We start from the raw sequence: 6,178 nt of genomic DNA, 5'->3' as shown, positions 1-6,178 counted from the left end.
CCCATACCAGAAAGTATCCGGGTAAACATCATTAACTGTTCCTTTTTTCATCAAACGCCTTTACGAATGTAGTCAAACATCATGAAATATTCCTCATTAAAATATGATAAGTTAACGTTTAATCAGATGACATCACCGAATGCCCAGAAATATAATACCAGTTGATACTCATTCAATTGGTATCACCAAGTATCCAAGAACAAACGGTCAGTTAATGTTTCTTTACGTAGCCATCAAGTGCCAAGGAAACATCACCATTTAATGGTTAATTACTTGATACCACCAAGTGTCCAGGAACATATGATCGGTTAGCACTTATTCAACTGATACTACCAAGTGTCCATGAACAAATTACCAATTAATATGCATTCCTCTGAAACTTCGAAGTGTCCATAAACGAGCGATCAGTTTATTTTTATTCATCCGACACCATGAAGTGTCAAGAAAAATTCACCAGTTAATGGTTAATCACCTGACATTTAGGAACAATGACCTGTTAATATAAGGGCACGTGACATCACCAAGAGTCAAGGAATATATGACTAATTAATTGGTAATCACGTTGTACCACTCATAGACTAGAAACGGACCAACAAATAGTATTTTTTATCAAATACAAGGATTTACATTATTAATATTATTAACGACTGTTTATTCTTCCACTTCATGAGGAACTAAATAAGAAGTGTTCGCGCGATGTGATCACCTACACGTCACTGATGTTTAGTCATTACACATAATTAATTTTCAGTCAATATTAACACATCGTCAAAATTATGTATTAATTGACCATTAATAGCACTTACTTTTTTTTCCTTTAACAGATAACTTTCCGAAGTCACGATCGTCCTACGTGCCGAAAAACAAACTCATCCCATTGGCCCTTATTCTGTATGACGTCATTTCTCTTGAAAAGTCGGTTGGCACTCACTGTATGTAAGCTCGAGTTTGAGACAAGTTACTGTTATAGTGTTTTAGTCTAGAAAAGGGTTTGGATTAAGAGTGTTAACCTTATGTAATTGACTAAACATTCGAGGACAAGCTCTGAGCTGTAACATGTGCTCCATTTCCAAACAGCATGAGAACTCTATAATTGGTATGATTGTACATAAACCGTTCTTGCCTTAGTTAGACAGGTTTATAACGCTATCATAATGATAATAGAGAAGGCATAATAATACTGTAGATAAAAAGCAAACAATGCTGGGAGATATCTTGACGAAGACCAAGCTGGAAACGTCTGTTAATTAATCGACTGGCGCTAATAGAAAGGAATAAACGACTAAAAGGTAAGTAAAACAACCACTTTTTGAAACATCTGGTGCTAATCGACTTTGAATTGTATTCGTATGTTTTATTGGTACCTATCTCACTATCAGAGTCGCAGTCAGAGTATTACATAAAAAAAAAAAAACAACCTTAAACTAAATCTTGACTGTTCAGTTCTGATTTCTGAGTAATTCCGGTGAAAACTTTGTGAATTATTTGTAAATCTACAACTTACGAGAACTTTAGTTGTAGTTGAATGAAACTGGAATACGTATTTGACTTCAATACGTTCCACTGTGGCATGTACACAGTGCACTATTGGTAACACGATTAACGTAAACACAATACATAACAATATGAGAAGTACGGCAACCCGTAGTAACTGCCCAGTCACTACCATTGTTAAGTAAAAACTACAATGTCAGTGAGGCTTAGCTTACGCTAGAGTTTCACTGACAAATGGATTTCTGATTAAACTAAAAGAGGGATAAACAGGTATATATTCTGTTAGAAGCTGAAGAACGGTCTGTTGTGAATGAAGGAGAGATACAGAAATGTTCTTAAATAATAATAACAGATATGTGTAATTCTGTTGAAGTGGGGATACAATGTGAAAGTATGATTTTTGTATACTGGAAACTGACTAAACAGGTTTACGTAGTTCTTACTACTTACTCTTTCTATTGGTCATAGTACTTAAGAACTTTCAAATGATTGGTTTGAAGGGCGGAGTTACTCAAGTTGATTTGCTAAATGTATTGTTATCTCGACAAATCATAGAAGAGGGAGTTTCTTATTTTATATTTATCAGGTCTGAATCTCAAATTCGAGTCTCTAATTCTTTAAGTATTTGTACATGTTGAATAGTGGGCGTGATGAAATAGAAACTGAGTAACAAGACAGCTGGACGTATTATGTGACATACAGTAACAGATACTTAACTTTTGTCTTTACATTTCCTCTTAAATTAAGAAATTAAAACATATATAATTTTAAAATTTAGATTATGAACTACGTTTTGATGCTAATCTCATTGACGTGAGTGGTTAAAAATGTTAGTTCATAAAATTTTGAAAATAACGCGTCAAACGTCGTGACACGTGCAATTTAACCTACATGGGTAAAACAAAGGAATTTTGTTTCTTTCTTTTGAATCTCGCGCAAAGCTACGCGAAGGCTATCTGCGCTAGCCGTCCGTAATTTAGTAGTGTAAGACAAGAGGGAAGGTAGCTAGTCATCACCACCCACCGCCAACTTTTGGACTACTCTTTTACTAACGAATAGTTGGATTGACCGTCACATTATAATGCTCCTATGGCTGAAAGGGCGAACGTGTTTGTTGCGACCGGGATTCGAATCCGCAACTCTCGGATTACGAGTCGAATGCCTTAACACACTTGGCCATGCTGGGCCAAAAAGTGTGTTTTTTATAGTAAAGCCACATCTGGCTATCTGTTGAGCCCACCGAGGGGAATTGAACCCCTGATTTTGGTATTGTGAATCTATAGACTTACCGCCGCACTCGTGGTAAGGAAGAAGCCAAAAGGATATTTGTGCTCCACCCATCACGACCATCGAAACACGGTCTTTAGCAATATACGTCTGCAGACATACCACTGTGCCAATGGGGGCCTTTTACATATTTGTCATACATAGTCGGTTCAATTCATTTTCACCGAGTTGTTATTGACAATAATAATTCAAATACCATATAAACTATACAAGTTTAATGAAAATAATTCTTACTTCTTACAAGAAGTAGTAATAGTGTGACTCAAAACTTACACGATATTTTAATCTCTAATATACAGTTTGTTTGTTTTTTGGATTTTCGAGCAAAACTACAAAAGGGCTATCTGCGTTAGCCGTACTTAATTTAGCAGTGTAAGGCTACAGAGAAGCCAGCTAGTCATTACCACCCACCGCCATCTCCTGGGCTACTCTTTTACCAAGAAATAGAGTGAGTAACTATCGTATAATGACGCCCACACGGCTGAAAGAGAGACATGTCGAGCGCCTGAACCAACTGGCCATGCCCGGCCCTAGTATATGCTAAGACTTAATATTAATAAATATTTTACCTTTAATATTAAGTTTATTTCAAAATAGAAAAGATGCTTTTGTGAAAATATTTCTCAAATTTACTATTACCAATAAATTCATCTCTCTGTCATACTTATATATATATAAAGTTGGACATATACAGCAAATCAAATTGTGTTTCTAAGTAATACTCAAAGCATTGATCAGATGGCCCTAACAGTTTATTCACGATACAATGCAGGCGAACAACAAATCAGCAAATTAAAATTAGTTTACGTTGTAATAAAGTCATTTGAAACATCAAAGTTTTATTAAAAACGTTAATAGATCAACCAAGTAATAAATTAAATGACTGGTTACAATTTTCTTTCTTCAGAAATTAAAATCTATTAAAATACATTTCCAGATATATTTTTAAATTATTGGTTTATACAATATATATTATTGTTTCAGAGCGTTGATTTTAATTGCATATGAAAAAGTATGGGATTTTAACTCATTACAGTATCCGGAGTTTACAGAGAATGGTGATAAAAAAAATTCAGTGAGCAACAGTTTAGTGAGAAAAACACTGTCAGTGAGAAAGGCCAGACTCGTTCAAGCTGACAGGAAGACCACAATAACCACTCTTTATAGCAATGATGTGCAGAAGCATATTGGGCTGCATTAGCAAGAAGCCACACCGGGTTTTACTCTTGTTAGCTTAGAACAGGAAGATGAGGCTACAGGGGATCACCAAAACTGGATTATTGAAGATTGGAAAAACGTCCTTTGGACTGACGAATCTAGATTTCTACTGTGACATGCACACTGGGAAGCACACATCAACAGACAACTACAATACTCCTAGCTGATGCCAAATTCTACTAAAGGGACACACCAATTATCGACTCTATCTATACATAACTTGATTCAGCTTTGAAACTAGTTCCTCAACATGTCGGTCACTTCTGTTGAGCTATAGCCTGAAAGGACGAGACAGTATAAATTATCTATATTTCACCAACAAGAAAGGGTCGCTGAAAGCAAGTAAAAATTAAAATTGATGCACTTGTGGTTCATCTTCCATTGTTGACGAGTTAGTATCTCAAGCACTGTCTACAATTACAATGTGAAAATGTCTGAAACTTATCAGTTAAAAGTTATAACAAAGATGTTTCTCATAAACAACACAATACTTCTTAAGCTTCTCACCCAACATAGAATATCTTTATGTGACACCTCTAAAGAGCCGCTCTTGCTACACTAGTCGATAAAAGTGTACATTTCACCAAATTGTCAATTTTTTCTTCTTGGTGACAATGGATGAACAATAAAAGCAACCAGTTACCTCCCATCATACATCTCTGACGACAAGAGGAGAATTGATCAGTTTCTTGAAGAAGTAAAAGAGCTGTGATCAAAATAGTTCTTGTACCACAAAGTAATTATCTAGCTACATTGGGTGCACAGAGTCTCTGGAGAAACGTTCCAGTGTTTGAAGAAACCAACACTTCTAAATCTTATGAAGACAATGAACAAAGAACAAAACTCAAGTTTATCCTAATCTGATAAACATTTTTACCGACACAGTTCCTTCTTTTGGTTTGTGAATAGTTTTACAAGTTTTGAGTTCCTGATTATTACCCTGACCTGCTGAAATTGTTTAATTGTAAATGTTTATATTATTATGAATTTACGATATAAACTTAGAAGTACTTAACTTTAATGGTAAAGGTATGATATAATGAAATCTCCATTTAAAATATTTTACAGACTCCCCATTAATTCATTTATTTTCATTACGATATTATATCATTTTTTTAACTTATTTTCATGTTTTATCAGAAACTTAAGGAAAGGGAAAAGAGATAAATCTTTTACACTTGTAGTTCGAGTGCTGTTTGAAAAGTTAAATGTACAACAACTGTGATTTATGAAGAGAAAGACTTGAAAATGTGGAACAAGAACTAAAAAAAAAAACTAGGTTTAAGTAAAGACGTTAGAACTGTAACTGGATATGACTACTGGTAGGAAGTATTGAATAATACCTTAAGTTGATCAATAACATTTTAACTAAATACATTAATTGTGAAGAACATCGTGTAATTATAACAGTAGGTAGACAAACAACGATTTATAAACATAAAGAAGTGTTTTACTGATGGTAAGAAATAGTGAACATATGCTTTCTGTGTCTTAAGAAGACAGACCAATGTATTCTTGAAACATGTAATATGTTCCACCATGAATAAAACACTTTTTATGCTTACAGTTAGTTGTTTGCTTTTCTATTCTTTTAACGAAAATTTGTAGAATTAAGAAATTTATTGTTTCAACAAGATTTGTGAATATTGGAAGTGAATTGTGTAGCTCTGGAGAAAGCTATATATACAGTTGAAAAGGATTTTGTAAGTGAATTGTAATATATTTTCTTATAGCAAAGCCGCATCAGGCTATCTACACTGTCTACCAAGTAGAATCAAACCTGTGATTTTAGCGTTGTAAATGTGTAAACTCGCCTCTGTACCATTGGGGAGCAGAGCGAGTAATAAAACTGACAATGCCATAAATAATTTTGTGTTTTCATACAAATTAACAGAGAAAGTTCAAAATATGATAATAATTACATATATATATTATGATTAAAACATAACTGGGCTGTAAGTAAATACTTCAGCACATTCTATTAAATTATAAACATAAAACTGGTTCTGTGATGATATAAAAGTATAAACATATTGTCACGTGATTTTCATGTTTATGTATGGAAATATATTCTGACATTTAATTTAAAGTATGAAACATTTTATTCCTTTATGATATGTTGATAAAACCACATAAAACTTATTCTGTTGTTTTTCAAATAATTAGAAAAATTATGAAG

General features: G+C 33.7%; 1 long non-coding RNA gene across 1 annotated transcript; it reads left to right on the top strand.

Annotated features, from left to right (window-relative positions):
* Positions 1 to 934: 934 nt before the first annotated feature.
* Positions 935 to 5,864, top strand: LOC143226248 (uncharacterized). The gene is made up of 2 exons (XR_013014431.1): positions 935 to 1,289; positions 3,818 to 5,864. It is a non-coding gene; the product is annotated as an uncharacterized LOC143226248 (long non-coding RNA).
* The last annotated feature ends 314 nt before the right edge of the window (positions 5,865 to 6,178 follow it).

This window comes from Tachypleus tridentatus, chromosome 9, assembly GCF_004210375.1.
Source record: "Tachypleus tridentatus isolate NWPU-2018 chromosome 9, ASM421037v1, whole genome shotgun sequence".
Classification (NCBI taxonomy): domain Eukaryota; kingdom Metazoa; phylum Arthropoda; class Merostomata; order Xiphosura; family Limulidae; genus Tachypleus; species Tachypleus tridentatus.
The sequence above is the reverse complement of the archived record's forward strand: the minus strand, read 5'-3'. Positions and strand labels throughout refer to the sequence as shown.